Genomic DNA, 18,644 nt, shown 5'->3' with positions numbered 1-18,644 from the left:
ATTATTTTTCAAATGACCTGCATTAGACAGCACTCTGTTTTAGAAGACAGACAGACAATAGTTAACTAGACATTTATTATACACATCTAAATAGTGCAAACTTGAAAAATAAATCACAAAATTAAGAAATAATATTCTTTTTTAGACAGTTATTATAATGCAAAATAAATGTGTGTAGCAACTTTCTGGAAGGTGGTGTATTTTTTCGGTGCAAAATAATAGGGCTCATTTTCAAACCATGGGGCAGGGTGCAAACGCACTTCAGTAGCCACAGGCTTAGGTCTTGGTGCTCCAGAATAAAATGCACATTAGGGAGCACCAGTGGATGATTGATCCAATGGAACCATGTCCTAGGCAGGGAGTAAGTACATGGCTCTGTGCCTTGCACATTCTGCTAGAGCAAGGAGAAGGTGGCAAAGAAATCCTCTGCTGTAACAGAGCACTAAGCTCAATAATTTTGCACAAGGTTAATTACCTCTAAAGACTTTAAGTAACAATTCTACAACCTGAATTTATCCTTAATTTAAAATCTTGAGTAACATTGATCTAAAGATATGAAGACAAGAAACGTCTACATACACTGTATATCCCTTTGTAAATACATGGCAAGCGAAGACAAAGGGAATTATAAGGTTTAATTCTAACTTATAAAAAATATATACAGTAAGTTTTGTTTCATTTTAGATCACGTCTTTTTTTGTTCACAGTAAGATAGTTAAAGTTTCTCTTTACTTGTGGTTCTAGTGGTTAGCATTAAGAGCAAGAAATGTAGAGATGGAGCTTTATATTTATAGCTTGATATTGAATGCAAGAGCACGTTTACACAGTACCCACTGCCTTATTTGTTTCTGTGCTGATCTATAATTACACAAAAGTGCTATGGCCTTGGTCTGCCACTGGTGATAAATGTGATTTTAACATATCTGTTATTTGTTTATATTAATAATGTATAATTTGTAGTAATTCCTCCTACAAAGCATGTAATTTGAAGTAATTCCTCTACTCTACGGAAACAGTAATTTTTTTCTTTCGTAATCTGCACAGAAGCAATATTTTGCCTTGTGTCATGGAAAAGAATGTTATTATCAAGAACTATTAGGGATTGTAATAATACATGTTTCATCTGAGGTAACTAAGGCATAGTTTAGCAAATGACCCCCTTCCCACCTTTGATTGGCTTAAGCTTGTTGGAAGGGTTATTAGGTCACAGGGCAGAGTTCAGGGTGTATATGTCATTGGTGGTTCATGAGGTCATTGGTGGGCTATATATTGGGACTGCCGCTTATACTGGTTTTTACTACAGTTTATACTACATATTATTCCCATGTTGCACTGCGTAACTGCACACAGTACAATATATATGGCTACAATGAAAGTATATATATATATATATATACAGTATGTATGGCTACAATAGAAGTTGACAATCTGCACTGATTTTGAAGAAAAAAATGTAAAAGTATGAAGCTGCTCCTAAATACAAAAAAAAATAAATGCTTATACATTCAAAGTTGGTAGTGCAGGTTACACTGTCTGTTTCCTATGTGCCATATGCTGTTTATTAGCAGATTGGAATCATGTATAAAATAAGGTACACATCCACACTTTTAATCAACTATAGAAATCTCCTGATAAGACTGTAACCAAAGCCGATCTATTAACTACTCCATGTCTAAGGAGTCATTACAACTATATTAAAATGATATATATATTAATAGTTATATTTTTAAATGGCTTTATTTCTTTCTGTGTAAACTGCAAATTCTCCAAGTGCAACATCTGCTGAGGAGTCAAAAACCTGCCACTGCTGCACTTTGTGCTTCCACCTCAGGAGATCTATCATGTGTGTCAATATTTGTTTAACATATCACTGTTTACGCATATCTACTTTTCTTAATTAAAGTAAATTCTCAGTTTAGTATTTGTTTATTTATATTACATACATACAATTCCCAAAAAATGATTCACAGTTACATTTGGATATTTTTTGGAGATAATAGTGGAGGGGCCTGCTTGTAAGAGCTTACATGAGGTCAGAGTGCATGGTGGTAGAGTTCTTGTTGGTTTATAAAATGATGGTAAGTGCATAGCAAGAGGTGAAAACCAGTGGTTAGTGAGTGTGTGAGCAAAGAGTAGGGGTGTTCAGTGGGTAATCAAGTTGCTGAGGGCTTGGATTATAGGCTTGAATGAAAAGGTGAGTTTTAAGGGAACAATTAAAAGCGTGGAGACTCTGAGTGTGTCTAATGGGATGGAGCAGAGTGTTTCAGAGGATGGGTGCAACACGTGAGAAGTCCTGTATGTGAGAGTGAGGGGAAGCAATGAGTGTGGAGGAGATAAGAAGGTCGTGTGCAGAGTGAAGGTTACATCTGGGGGTGCACTTGGGCATTAGGCTGGTTATATAGAGTGGCGTGGCACCAGCGAGTGCTTTGTAGGTAAGTACAAAAACCTTAAATGAAAAGGCAGCCAGTGCAGGGACTGGCAGAAAGGGGCAGAGAGTCTGTTCATGATGAATTGGAGTGGGGTCAGTTTCGACTGTGAAAGCCCAATGAGCAATGAGTTACAGTAGTCCAAATGAGATATGACATGGATGGGCATGGATGAGAATTTTGGCAGTCTGATATGTGGAAGGGTCGAATGCAAACAATGTTTTTGAGGTGAAGCCAACAGGATTTAGTGATTGTTTACATGTGGGGAATGAATGAAACGGCAGAGTCAAATGTGGCTCCTAGACAGCGAACTTGTGGAACTGGGTAGTGATAGGATGAATTTTCTCCATTTTGCTTTGCTGAAACAATCCACGAAAAGGTTAAAAGTTTGCAAAACGTGCATCAAAAATATTGTCGCTCACTTCAAAAAAATGACGTGTGTCAAGAGAATGGCAAGCGCACAATTTTTTTTATGCAGTTCATATTTTTGGTGCACGCAACCCAAATACTTTCCACAGCAAATTTTTGTGACCGTTTTGCTGAAAAAAATCTGCTAATGGTGAATATTCGTGGAAATTCGCCGCAAATTCATGCCTGGTGAAAAATTTTGCTCAGCACTATAACTGGGGTTATATTATTATTTTCCATGAAAACAGTGATGTCAGGCAGAGAAATAGTGTTGGAAGGTGGGAAGATGACCAGGTCAGTTTTGTCCATGGTGATTTTTAGGCAACGAGAGAACATGAATGCTGAAATTGCTGATAGTCAGTAACACAAGCTAGGAACGAGGGCAGGTATGGGGAAGAGAGGTAGATTTGAGTATCGTCTGCATATAAATGATACTGAAACCAAAATGAGCTGATTATCTGACCAAGACCTTGAGGTAGAGAGAGGGCATATGGGTCAAGCAGTGGCATTACTAGATCAGGCCTGGATGTACTATGCAGGAGCTTAGGGAAAGGCTTGTGCTTTTCTATTGATACTATTTTACTCTGGATGATAATAAAAAATTTTAGCCTCTCTTTTTTTTATGACTGAAATGGTTATATGGCTTTCTTATGAAGCATTTAGAACATGCAGTAACCAGTACCAGTAATTAAAACAGTGACTGAAATAATTAGACTATGCCTGCCTTTTTTGCTGTCACATTTAATTGCTTTTTTTATATTTGAAATCATCCCCATATATAATGTGAGTACTGCTGCAACTGGTGATAATAAGCTTGATATGTCCTCTGTCTGGCAGTGATATTCTGACAGGCCTTGCTGACCTTCAGCTTGGAAGAGAGAAGCAGCAGTTTTCCCTGGCATGGATATAACCATGTAAATTAGTCTGTAGTCTTCCTATCTCAGCACTGGATATGAAACACCTGGCTGTGCTATCTAGTCTTTGTCTGTCACTCAGTGATTCACTATATGCAGTTTGATACTGTGTGATTAAGAGGTTCATTAACCACAGTCTGTATAAAAATAAACCAGATGCAAACCTATGCCGACCAGGCATGAGCCTTGGTGTTAATTTTTTTTTAGTGAACTTTAGTGGCTTTATTTTTATTTTAGGGCTGTGCAGAGGACCCCATATATTGAGTGCATGAGTGTTTTAATTTGCTGTATGATATTTAAATAATTGTACCTACATTAAAGTGGTCTAATATCATACAACTAAATAGTTTGTGCACATGAATTATAGCCTTAGCAATGTGATAACATAGAAGCAAGCCACTTATCTGTGCTTATCTGCTGCAGGAGGTGGCCCAGCTGACTCCAACTCCGTACCCCAGTGGTTCTAACTGTGGGCTGGCAACATCTGCTGTCGAATCAAAAACCTGCCACTGCTGCACTTTGTGCTTCTGCTTCAAGAGATCTATCATGTGCCATTGTGTGTAAATATTGTTTAAACATAACTGTTTATGCATATCTATTTAAATGTTTTGATTAAAGTTAATTCTCAGTTTCGCATTTGTGTATTTATTTTGTGCATCTTTCATGCATTACATATGGGTCACACAGTAGCACTACTGAAACAAGCAGGCCTGGATGTACTAAGCAGAAATGTAGGGAAAGGTTGTTTCAATATGCTTTTCTATTGATACTGTTTCACTGTGAGTGATACTGAAAACATTTAACTTGTCTTGTCCTTTAAAGTGACAGACACATAGACATGCTTGCGCTATTCTTATTGGTAGATGGGAACAGAAAGAGACAGAGAACAGCAGCAGATGTTTAGCCAGGATGCATGTAGAATTTTCATGGAAAACTACGTTTCAGTGCTTCGTTCTTGCAACTGGTACAGAATTATTAATAAGTTTATATTGCTAAATTGCTATTAGAATTCATTATTGGCCTCCCTATGTTTTCAATACATTTTGGGGGTCTATTTATCATGATGTGCAAAGAAATGGTGACCAAATACCCTACTCATCACCATCTAATTGGCAGACATTGCTGTTTGAAAAGCAGTGTATTTATCAAGCCATGTATTACATTTTGGGTGTAAAAGCTCTTGCATAAAAAGTAGCAGCTGCTTGAAAATGCTGTGTAAAAAACAGAGATCCTCCACTGACAAATAAACTACTGTTTTTTCAGTTTTAATTGTGGGAATATCCTTGCTGCCCTAATTTTTTCACTTTAATGGTTACGCCATAAATATAATGGCATAAAATGAACTCAATAAATACAGTAATTGGAAGATGTAAATGGAAATAGCTCTAAAAATTAACAACCATTTTTTTTCCTGTGTAAATAATTTTACACAGCATGATAAATAATCCCCATAATGTGAGTACTGCTGCAATTGGTGATAATAAGTTTATTATGTCTTCTGCCTGGCAGTGATATCCGGACAGACCTGGTTGACCTTTAACTTGAAAGACAGAAGCAGCAGCTTTTCCTGGCATATAACCTGGCTGTGCTATCTAGTGTTTCTGTCATTCAGTGATACCCCATATGTAGCTTGATTGTGTGACTGGATAGTTCATCAGCAACAGTCTGTCTAAAAATCATTCAAGTTTTTGCAATAATCCAACAAGTACATTCTACTTATTTTTATTTTTAGTGAACTTGTAGCTAGTGGCCTCATTTTCCTTCCATGCAGGAGACTCCCACATATTTAGCGCATGCTTATTTTAAATTGCTGCATGGTATTTAAATAATTGGATATGCATTCATGTTGTCTAATATGGATGAAACTATTCCACCTGAATAATGTCTGCACATGATATACAGCCTTAGCAATTTGATGGCAAAGAGTAATAAATACATAAAGCAAATAAAGTATAGGACTAAGCAGGAGGTGGCCCAGTTGGCTCCAAACCACCTACCCCAAGGGTCATTGATTGGCAACCATGGGGTGAGCCTGCGTATCTGTCTTTGGTGTTTTTGTACACTTACCAGAAGGCACTTCTGCATGGGCTGTATTAGATAATATATCTGTTGTGAGGATGTAGTGTGATCTTAATCGGGAAGTGGGAGTAAAATAAGTGAAGTGAGTGGCCTGCTGAGTAAAGATAAAATAAAGGTCCCCATACACTGGCAGATCCGGATCTTCTCCCGATATCCCCCACCTACGGAATTATAATGACGGGCATAGGCAAAGTCGGTCCGGGGACCGTATCAACGAGCCGATGCGGTCCCCGATACGACTAGATTTTCTAACCTGCCCGATCGAGATCTTCCCGATTCCAGGCCAGATATCGGTCGGCAGGCCCGTCGGGAGTGCCCACACATGGGCCGATTAGCTGCCGAATCGGTCCAAGGGACCGATATCTGCAGCTTCTATCGGCCTGTGTATGGGGGCCTTTAGAGTGATTATTAAGAGAGTGAATACAAAGGAGTATGAGTAAATATAGGGATATGCTGCTTACTTCTCACTGACATAGTTGAATTGGGTTAATCCATTTAGAGACCAATAAACTGCAAGTTGCTGTACTATCCTGCTCTTTTCACAAATCACAATAACAAGCTTTACACTTTTATGCCTCTTTAATAACCACAACAATCTACTGCATTGCAAAACAGATTTACATTGCAAATAAATGTAATCATTTACATGGCTAGACTGTCTAAAAGGACAAGGCAACGCAAATTATAATTTTTTGCCTAATAAAAAGTTTGTAATGGTTTTTGAGTTATTTGTATATATAACTGCTATTAGAAGCAGTGTTTGCCTGTCCTTCTCTATTCTCTGCCCTGGTGGCTCAGACTGTTGAAACAATGTAACCCAAGACAGCAGACTGACAGACCTGCCTTGCTGGAGAAGCAAGACCTTTGCAACATTGTTTAAAATGTAACAATCAGGAGTTCAGCAAATGCTGCTTTCAGTATCAATTATATTTACAAATAACATTGAAAGCGCTACAAATTTTTAATTGTTTCATATTGGAAAGTTGCTTAGAATTATGTTTTCTTTCATTATGCAAAACATTATTTTTGGGGTTGACATGCCCTTTAAGCCTCTCCTCTACAGAAACCTGTAATGTGTAAAATGTTGCATTTTTATATGCTCTGCATGCCAAACCACTGATACTAGTGAGAGAGTGATAAACCTTTTCAATGTGTGTGTCAGTGTTATGCCCTAGTGACTGCTTTATTCTGCATAATAAACTTGCCAATAACACAACTAAACTAATTCTAGTTCATGTAAGCTACTAACCCACCAAGGTTGGACTGTTTTGCTCCCCTCAAAAAAGAGAAATAAAAAGGTTACTGGCATAGTTAAACTCCTGTGTTTTTATACAGGTTCCATACTTCTGCTTGGATGATTGTGCTATTACTCCTGATATTTTTCTGTGCCTTGTATTTCAAAAGTATATAACCTCTGCTAACCTACAATTTACATGAGAGCTTTTCATTGGTGCATGTATAGTTTGCTCTCATAGGTCAAAACCACTATAAAAGGAAGGGTCCCAGCTGAAAACAGATATCATGCCTTTACCTAAAAATATGATCTGCCATATTGCTTGCCATACTGACATTTCTCTCTGCCCTGTATTCATGGGCTGATCATGGGCTCTTACATTCCAATCTGGAGCACAAGAACTTCCAGCCACAAACACTGTCAGTAAATGCGCCCTAATATATCTTAATTAATCATTTGACAAACAAAAGATGTACCTAAAAGTATAAATAATTTGCTTTTCTTAAACCTGCTTTGTAGATTAAATTGTAAGAAGAGTGAACTTTGCTGAGAAAACAATGTTGTCTCTAGTGCCTTTACAAAGGTATATGGCAAATAAGACCCACTACAAAGCTTGCACAGTAATTAGAGGGAATTGTCATTCTCTGACAGTCTGATTGTCAAATATAATAGTTTTTATAACCCAGCACTGCTTGGAATTGTGCTCCTGTCGGTAATGTTCTAGTGATGAATTTTCTTTTTTTTTTTTTTATCATTGTGGTTTGGAGTGTCAGATGCACACTGCTGTGAATAGAGGATGCTTCCTGCGGTGGATACTACATTGTCTTTCAATAATGAGTCATTTCTGAGATGTTTCTCACTGGAAAAACTTGTTTGTATTTTATTTCTGTCCAATTGATTTGGACACCCTATTGTTACAGCAAAATGTAGGATGTATTTTTATCAACATGTAGACATGCTGTGCCTTTCCTTTTGAAGCACAGGGTGATTGTATATTGATTGATAATAATTATAAATTTAATTGTGCAAGAAACCAATATCACATATCCATTGTCCATACCTCTTCTAGTTCATTTTGTTGAATGGTCAATTTTCTGTATAAACTCAAAAAAGAAGAATAAACTGTCCCCATAATAAGTATGGTATTGTTAAACTTTAAAAGGATAAATGACATTAATGTATAAAGCAAGAAGTGAATGGTGAATGGCAGGTAAACAGTCAGAACAACCACATAAACTCAATCCTATATTGAAACAAGGAATACATTTAAAGTTGGCTGGGAATGGATTTGAGAGACCAGAGGCTGACCTGGAGGCTAGGAATAGAGATGTAGCGAACCTCACAAAAAAAGTTCGCGAACTTCTGCCAAAAAGTGCGAACTTTTGCGAACTTTGCAAACCCCATAGACTTCAATGAGAAGGCGAACTTTGAAACCTAGAAAAGCCATTTATGGCCAGAAAACTGATTTTAAAGTTGTTTAAAGGGTGCCACGACCTGGACAGTGACATGCCGGAGGGGGATCAAGGGCAAACATTTCTCTGAAAAATACGTTGTTGTAATCAGTAATCAGAAAATAAAAGCAAATAAAAAGGACTATTGGGTTACAGCAGATGATCAGCAGGACAGCTGTCCCCAGCAGCTACATACAGAGCAGTAGAAAGTAGATTACTAGTCAGCAAAGCTACCTAAACTGTCCCTCAAACCCCTGCACAGCTCTCTCCCTATGCTAACTCATCTAGCACACACAGACAGCATGTAAAATGCTGCTGGGCTTTGGTTTATATATGGAAGGGAGTGGTCCGGGGGTGGTCCAGGAGGGAGAGCTGCCTGATTGGCTGCCATGTATCTGCTGGCTCTGAGGTGAGAGGTCAAAATTTGGCTCCAGCTAAGGCAAACCCAAAATTGCGAACATCGCTAAAAGTTCGCGAACTTGCGAACTTGCGAACACCCGATTTTCGTGCGAATTAGTTCGCCGGCGAACAGTTCGCTACATCTCTAGCTAGGAATCCATGAAAATATGCACTGCTTGGCCACTGCTTGGCTGGCTTTATGGGAGGGTACAACCACTGTAGTGATCTATATAGGAAAGTTGTTGCCTGCAGCGTCGGATCTAGTGGGCCCCGGTGGCACAGACCCAAACCCCCCATGGTGCTCCCGCAATCTGCCAGTCTCCCTCCCCCGACTCACCGCAAGTGAGATTCATTTAGGAGTGCTCTGGGGAGAGGGTCGCCGGGTGTTGGGGGCTTCTACGGGGGGGGGGGGGGGTGAAGGCGGTGAGCTCCATTGGGGGGTGCGGGCAGAAGCCCCAGTGAGCCCTGCACCCCCCCAGTCTGACCCTGTTTGCCTTGGATGGTATACAATTAATAACCCCAATGGGCCCCTGGTGCTGAAGATAGAGCTAAATATTTCCAGAGACACAGGTGTTAACACTTACTAATGAAAAGTGGGCGACATTGCCAAATAAAATGACAGGTGTATGGGAGGGCAACACAATATGAGGTAAAAATAAAAGAGTCCTGTGGAATTGTGCTATTGTTCAGAGTGGGATTCTTTCTATATTTTGGAGCACTGCTTCTCAAAACATTTAAATATTAAAAAAAAAATCCATTAGTATGAAATTATGCTAATGTAATTACCATAAAAAAGAGAAAACAGAGAAATAACAAATATGATTTTACAGTACTCAATACACTATAATTTGGTGTGCCTCCACCCCGGGACAGGACAGACTGGGCTGTAAAAACCCTCATTGATAACTTCTTTGATCCACAGTCACACACAGAGGAAAATTGTATTTTAATGACACTTACCTTTAAACTTTCATACAGCCTGCCAGCCAGAAGCTATTTCATATAACATTTCATATTGTCTGATCTCTGTTTACTGAGGGGGTGAATCCCCACGGACGTGGACCTTCCTTTAGAGTCCTGAGAAGGGTTGTTGGTAATTTTAATTTACCAGAACCTTATTATACAGTAAGACCCTGAGACAAGGTTCTCAGCATAACTGATGCTTTATTCATTAATCAAATGCAGAGTCTTGTGGAAGCTTTCGGCAACACAGAACAATAACTAAAATGTGTCATACACATTCAGGTGAGACCCTGAATGTTTCAGCCATTTATAGATGTTGGCATACCTTATCTAAAAAGTAAATGACACCCTTTTTGCAACTTTCTGTGTACTGTGTGGTTATAGCTGTGCAAACAGCAAAGTGCATGTGGGGGCTTTGATAGTCAGCACTATCATGTCAGGTCCTTGTGGTTCTATAAGATGTCTTAATAAACTTATATTTTATACTTTACATAGCATATTTATATACTTTTATCTCCTACCTGATCTGCCTTGGGTTGTCTTTATAGGGAACACTGGCAGGGTTGTACTGGGGGGTGCAGGGCCCACTGGGGCTACTGTCCCAGGGGCACCACACCCCCCAAGGTGCCCCCGCTGTGTCTCATGCACCGCCCAGAGAGGCCCCTGCCGTGCCCCCCCAACCCACCGCAGGGGCCCCCGCCACCTGCCCGACATCCTCTCTTGAGTACACGTACAGTAACTGAAACTTACTTTCAACGAATCAGAGGAGGGACACCAGTGGAGGGGGAGTGGTGACAGGAATCGGATATGGGCCTGACCCTGGACACTTGTGGAAATTTTCCCTTTATACACAACTTACCTGTCATAAGTGAGCCTCTCCAACAGGATTCCCATGCCCTGAAAAGAGCACACCTTGTTCTTTAAAGTTCTGATAAGGACTTCCTTTTCTTCTGCGTCGTGTGTAACATCACTTCCAGGTATTGGAAAAAAAATTGGCGGCATTTTTTAAAAAATAATACTCTAGGTTGACAGCTCTGCAGTCTCTCTACAAATAAATTAAAAAATGAACTGATTGGACTGTATGTGACAGTTCCAAAAAACTGATCTCATACCTGTACCATCTACGGAGTACAAAAAAGTTGCATTGGCCAGAGGACCATATTAAGACATATCAATATTTTCACTAATATGTTTCATTAATGCTTGTGACCTGGGGTTTTTCATAAAAGGGCTGCAACGTTTTCCTGCACTGGACAAATATTTGCTGCAGAAAAAAAATCACCAATGGCGAAATGCTGAATTCCACAGCGAAAAAATATGCTCATTGCTAATTTTGAGATTCCAAAAAAGGCCATTATGCCATTATTCTTCTCACAGGAACAGCTGGCATTCCTTTTTTAGATTATACAGTTTCATATTACACTGCAGTAATTCTGCAAACTGTTATGAATGTATTGCCAAAAAGATTTAATTTCATAATTTAACTAAATGTAGTTATTTTGTAAAGTGTTAGCAGTCATGTAGCAGCTGATTATTACTGATTAAAACATTTCACATTAAAAGTGCAATTACTATAAAGTAAAGTAACTAAATAATAAGGGAAATGTGCACTGATAATTAATTACAGCAAATGTTGGAATAGAAACTAAATACATAAAAATGGTATGGATAATTATAGAAATATATACAAATTGGTATTACTAGTTAAAGAACGCAATTATTAATATAGAGATATAATCAGTTGAGGCTTTGTAAGACACAAAGATTATTAAAACCTAAATTTTTCTATATAAACTGAAAGACAATGGTCATTGTACCACTAATCTTTATTACAGCATAAAAATCAAACTATCAGACCTGCAGTATGCATGGCTTTTCTGATTGAAGGAGAAGGAAAGATAAAAACTAAGTAAGCTTTATCAGAAAGTTCTAAAATACAGCCATAAGCACTGAGTCCTCTATCAAAAGAAACACAGGATTTCTTGTCTCCTTTTTTGTGAACATGTTCTTTGGTATCAGACTTCCTGTCTTTTACGGCTCATTCAGGTTTGGGGCTTGAGTCTGCTTCTTTCCTCTCTCCCTCTCCCCCTCCCTTCTGCTGCTCCCCCTTCCTACAAGAATGCATAAGAACTCACTTCCCCCACCCTTAGGAATATGTGATCTGAGCTTCCAATGGCTATAACTGCAGCAGGAAGCTACCAAAACCAAGCTGAAATGGCAGCTGCTGACAGACAGAGCTTCTAGGGCTCTTTACTCAGGTATAGTAAAGCTTTCTGCTAAACAAATATAGAGTTCTAGGTGGCACTAATGTGGCAAATCTATTGGCCGTAAAATGCCAAAATGACTTTCCTTCTCCTTTAAGCTATGGTATCCAAACTCTAACTTATTGTGTTGTTGCTTAATTACTGGCTTGAACAGCCAACCCCATGATAAACTATATCAGAGCACAGGTTAAGGAGCATTCTTTTAATCAAATAGACCCTATATGAAGGAAGAAGGGTTCATATTACAGTTTAAAGCAAGAAGAAAAATTGGTGGAGTCAGTGCATCATTGTTAGCTCTCATTCTGAGCAATCATGTATTATCTGTAATAAAATAAAATAAAAAAAATATATTATTATATTTAGAAAATGGGGCATTTTTTTCCCTGTAAAGGGGTAGTATACCCCCTTTTCATTGGCTCACTGAATATGTCTTGTGGTAAAAATAGTTTTTGTCTTTTATTTTAATTAATTAAATAAATATGTATGGTATTTATTATTTTTTTTTTGCATTAAGCAAGGCAAAACAAAAGTTTGATTGTTGAGTCAGTGTTTAGGCTTGCATGGCCCTTACCGGGGCCAAGGAGGAAGCAGAGTTCAGGCAAGGTAGTGTAGGGACCCATAGGGTTAAATGCCCTATGGAGTGATATCCCTACCTCTTCACATAGATCCCTTGTTACTGGCCAGAAGCCTTTGTAACAGTTTATATTTGTGCCTATCCTTTATTGGCCCATTATGGTTGTTCACACCCCTTGCAGCCTCATATAGTGTCTAGCAAGGAGGTGTGGCTTTCTCTTTGGTTGCCTGTATGCTTCCCAGCAACAGCTCCATTGAGCCTGGGTGCAGACATAGGCCCCAGTAAGCCATATTAAAGTCGGGGACAGGGCCCCGTGAACGAGGTAAAGTTAGTCTCAGGACTAGACTCTGTCATAGCACGCTCTAGGAGTGTGACTCAGTCAGGGCTATTTAGAAAGAGCAGCTGTCGCTCCAACAAAAGAGAATTTAGTGGGTTTAGCATACCCCAGGCTCTGTCTGCCTTGCTGTAGGGACCACAGTTCAGACACATGTATCAGGCTAGTATTAACCCCTGAACCACCGTTGGCTGTATGGATTCGGTCCAGTAAAGGGTATTCAACCTTGGGACTTCTGGCTAGTAGCTCACATCTATCTCCACCTGTGGTGCTGTGCTGTTCTGTACACAACTGCTATTTACACCTGTACCATTCTACCTCAATTACTGTGAGTATTGACTGATCCCTGTGATAATAACATCTGTCTTGGACAATAAAGAGTTAATTAGTTCATCTGCAAGAGCTCCTGGCATCCTATTATTTTAACACACTACACAGTACCAGTGGGAGTTGTAGTACAGCAACATCGTTCAGTTAACCTTCCATTTAGCGAAGGCCCACTCCTTTGAAAGAGAGTCCCAATGTGCCCCATGCTCTGACCATAGCCTGGCGTTTAAAGTGCTTTTTAGCCAAAAAGGGGTTACAGTAGAATAAATTCAATGTATGGTATCCGAGGGGTTAAGAGCCTCTTAGTCAAAGTTTAGGCTTAGGTAGGGACAGGCAGCAATCAGAGTAGTCAAAACCAGGCAGGAGAGTCAGGATCCAAGAAATCAATCAAAGAATTACATTTAGACGCCCCAGAAACTCGCAAACAAATTTCTATATTCAAGTAGTGAACCCAGGTCTTTGTCGTCTATTTATTTTGTCAAAGGCTAAGGGGCAAAAACAGGGTCTTTTTGGCAGGATCAGGAATAAACAAAAGCGACAGAATTAAAACATACTGTAGCTCAAAGACACAATCCCATTAGTCCTGTAATGGAAACAGTGGAACGGCCTTGGCATTTGATACATCAGAAAAGCCCGGGCCAATGCAAAACACTTCATTACATCTTACACATTCTGACATTGCATTAATCGTGGAACTGCCACAACTGTGAGTTTCCATCACAACCTGCAAGATGACTTAATTTTGAGGATAAAGTTTGAAACTGCTGAAAAATTCACAAAACTGTAAACAAATTTGCCAAATGCAGCTACTGCACAACTTTTTTTATGAGCACAATTTTTTAGATGTGTCTGCATTATTTTTACGTGACTGCAACTTATTTGACGCAACCACGACTTTTTGCACATGACCGCCACCAATGGCGAACTGCAGAATGAAAGCGATGAAGTGCAGACCTTTCTAAATCTTACAAAATCCCTCATTTGATGTGCATTCGCCCTCTTTGCAGGAATGCACAAAGCAAAAGGGTAAAATGCTTCTCATTAGGGTTCCTCCAAGGTAGTGCGCACACTGCCTTTCCTTTTTGCAGAATAACCGCAGGCCTCTGTGCTCCATACCAGTACAACTCTGCCTATATTGCGTATTGCTATATTTGTTATAGCTAATGGCACATAGGCACTCCCCTCTTTTTCTTATTTCAGAAAACTCAACTAATGAGGTTTTTCCCCCAAAACCCTGCGTGAGTTTCTTAACTCCTGCGGGCTTTCCTTTATGATTGCTCAAGCTGAATAAAGAGCTAATGCAAAAAAATGATTAAAATCAAAATTGGGCAAAATGAAGTCATGTTCTAGAATGATCTATTTAGGATAAGGAATGTGCATAGCATCCCTTGTAACACTGATATCTCTAATTATCAAAACTAGGTCAAATATAAAAGATGGCCAAGTTATTTCTGAATTTTAATCACAGTAAATGGAATTGCCTTCATAATTTGCATGAAAAGTATGCATGCACAGATTTCCTTCTTTATTTAGGTTAAGCACATCTAATTTTAATCAGGAAGCAGTAGGGTCTAGCATGCGATTGCATCTATCAAGCATGAAGCTTTTCATTTCATAGGCAGCACTTGGTGATCAACCTTTCTTAATAAAGAAACAAAATATTAATCAAAATAATTAGAAAAAATAAAAATATTATATACTGTTATACGACAAAGCTATTAGAGGCTTTGTGGTTCCATAGGGGCAGATTTACTAATGCACAAACGGACCGAAAGCGGCAGAACGTGTTTTTTTTGTAATGATCGGTATTTTTGCGACTTTTTCGTCACCATCGTGACTTTTTCGTATGTCCCGCGATTTTTCCGTCGCCGTTATGACTTTATCGTATATTTTCCGCGACTTTTTCGACGCCGTCACGAAAAAATCGGATTGGTTTTTCTGCCGTTTACAATTGCTCAATACGAAAAAATCACGACGCCGATGAAAAAGTCGCGCAAAATAGGATAAAGTCGTGACGGCGATGAAAAAATCGGCCAAAATACGGAAAAAACGCGACAGCAACGAAAAAGCCGACAAATTTTTGTTTCCAATCCGATTTTTTCCTATTCGGGATTCGGATTCGTGGATTAGTAAATGTGCCCCATAGCGTTAGTTTCCCATTATACAGTATATCATATATGTAATAATATATATGTCCCTATTGTTTTCAATTTTATTTTGGGTGAAATGAAAGCAGAACACAAAGGTCCAGGACCGGATGGGATTCATCCCAGGGTATTAAATGAGCTGAGCGCTGTGATTGCCAAGCCTCTTCACATAATTTTTCAGGATTCGTTGAGGTTTGGCATGGTGCCGAGAGACTGGCGGATTGCTAATGTGGTGCCGTTATTTAAAAAGGGATCTCGTTCTCAGCCTGAAAACTATAGGCCTGTTAGTCTGACATCAGTAGTAGGAAAGCTTCTGGAAGGGGTAATAAGGGATAGGATAGTTGAATACATTGCAGTTCACAATACTATTAGTTTGTGCCAGCATGGTTTTATGCGTAACAGATCTTGCCAGACTAATTTAGTTGCCTTTTATGAGGAGGTGAGCAGGAACCTTGATGCTGGAATGGCAGTTGATGTCATCTACTTAGATTTTGCTAAAGCGTTTGATACAGTACCTCACAGAAGGTTAATGATCAAATTGAGGAATATTGGCCTAGAACATAATATTTGTAATTGGATAGAAAACTGGCTGAAGGATAGAGTACAAAGAGTGGTGGTAAATGGAACATTTTCTAATTGGGCCAGTGTGGTTAGTGGAGTACCGCAGGGGTCAGTCCTTGGTCCTTTGCTTTTTAACTTGTTTATTAATGACCTGGAGGTGGGCATAGAGAGTACTGTTTCTATTTTTGCTGATGACACTAAATTGTGCAAAACTATAAGTTCCATGCAGGATGCTGCCGCTTTGCAGAGCGATTTGACAAAATTGGAAAACTGGGCAGCAAACTGGAAAATGAGGTTCAATGTTGACAAGTGCAAAGTTATGCACTTTGGTAGGAATAATATAAACGCAAACTATCTACTGAATGGTAGTGTGTTGGGGGCATCCTTAATGGAGAAGGATCTAGGGGTTTTTGTAGATCACAAGTTGTCTAATTCCAGGCAGTGTCATTCTGTGGCTACTACAGCAAATAAAGTGCTGTCTTGTATAAAAAAGGGCATTGACTCAAGGGATGAGGACATATTTTTGCCGCTTTATAGGTCCCTGGTAAGGCCTCACCTTGAGTATGCCGTGCAGTTTTGGGCTCCAGTCCTTAAGAAGGATATTAATGAGCTGGAGAGAGTGCAGAGACGTGCAACTAAACTGGTAAAGGGGATGGAAGATTTAAGCTATGAGGTTAGACTGTCGAGGTTGGGGTTGTTTTCTCTGGAAAAGAGGCGCTTGCGAGGGGACATGATTACTCTGTACAAGTACATTAGAGGGGATTATAGGCAGTTGGGGGATGTTCTTTTTTCCCATAAAAACAATCAGCGCACCAGAGGTCACCCCTATAGATTAGAGGAACAGAGCTTCCATTTGAAGCAGCGTAGGTGGTTTTTCACGGTGAGGGCAGTGAGGCTGTGGAATGCCCTTCCTAGTGATGTGGTAATGGCAGACTCTGTTAATGCCTTTAAGAGGGGCCTGGATGAGTTTTTGAACAAGCAGAATATCCAAGGCTATTGTGATACTAATATCTACAGTTAGTATTACTGGTTGTATATATATAGTTTATGTATGTGAGTGTATAGATTGGTTAGTATAGGTTGTGTGCTGGGTTTACTCGGATGGGTTGAACTTGATGGACAATGGTCTTTTTTCAACCCTATGTAACTATGTAACTATGTAACCATGTCTCTACGCAATACCTACAGTGTATAGAATTTTAATCAAAGCAGGACTTTGTCTTGGCTTCAACTTTGAAAAAGTAGGAGTAAAGAAATCTAAGACAATGTGATAAATCACCAGTAGTGGAGAGCAAATTTTTTTCTGTAGGCATGGATTGGCTGCGAAATTCGGCCTTTTGGCATTTTGGCCACAACAAAAATTTGGCAAATGAGGAAAAAGTTGCAGACACATCAAAAAAGTTGCAGTTGCAACAAAAAAGTCCCATAGCACGTGCGTTTTTCAAAAACTTAACGGGACAAATTTACTTACCACTGATCATCAAATTCTTATTGGTATTTGCCATCTTTTTAAGCTTTACCAAAACTGAATGTATTCTTTTAAAATGAATTATATAAAATATATAAAGAACAAGCAAGGAAATTGATTTGTAAATTGAATCTCATAATTAGAAGAAAAGGATCCAGTGGATGCAATGAAGATTTGGAAATCACATCAATATTAAACCATATTAACTTTTACTGTATAAAGAAAGACCAGAGTGCTTTTTTCTGTTCGAAAAGGGGAGTTTACAAGTTGATATGGTAATGGACATGTTGATATGCAATATAAATATGCTAAAAGTTAGTATAAATGACTGTATTTCTTCATTCTTAGGAATAAGCAAGAGTTTCAGATTGTAAAATGTGAGAAGGAACAGAGATATTTTATACATTAACATGACATTTTTAACTGTAATTATAACATTCCGCTGCTTATGACTTTGTTTCGCACACATTTCTAGCCCTAAAAGAGTTAAAACGATATTTTTGGATCTTGGGATATTTTGAATATGACAGGGCACAGGATATTCTCTTGTCTGTATGATTATTATGGCCTGGGAAAGCAATGTGCAAAATGCTAAAATAGGGGCAACCCACCATTTTTTGGTGCACTTTGCAAACTGCCTTCTACTCTTTTTAAATTGTCTCAGCTCTCTGTACTCCAGCTTTAATAATTGCAGAAAATACATTTTTTCTCAGGCAATTCCAGAAGCAACAAGAGAAGTACAGTATGCTTTGATGTTTTACCCTGATTAAGTTTTACCTGTCAAATGACCTCATGGGTCATCATTAATCAGATTTCACCTCCTGTATCTATTCTAAATATAAAAGGTACCCTAGGAATTTAATGAAGAATTCACAATGTGTGCATAACTGATGAGTTGAGACTCATAACAGACTGCATATATATACATTTTCTAACATATTAAGACTTGAAATGCACATTTAAAAAAATGGTATTCTTTTCTCCTTTCCTGTGCATCTTTAATAAGGCAACCCCTATAGTATATTCTTATATAGACATATTCTCTTTGACAACAGGCATGCCTCCTTTATTTAGATCAGGGCTGTCCAACTGGAG

This window comes from Xenopus tropicalis, chromosome 5 (assembly GCF_000004195.4).
Source record: "Xenopus tropicalis strain Nigerian chromosome 5, UCB_Xtro_10.0, whole genome shotgun sequence".
Taxonomy (NCBI): Eukaryota; Metazoa; Chordata; class Amphibia; order Anura; family Pipidae; genus Xenopus; species Xenopus tropicalis.
This window is presented reverse-complemented; position numbering follows the sequence as displayed.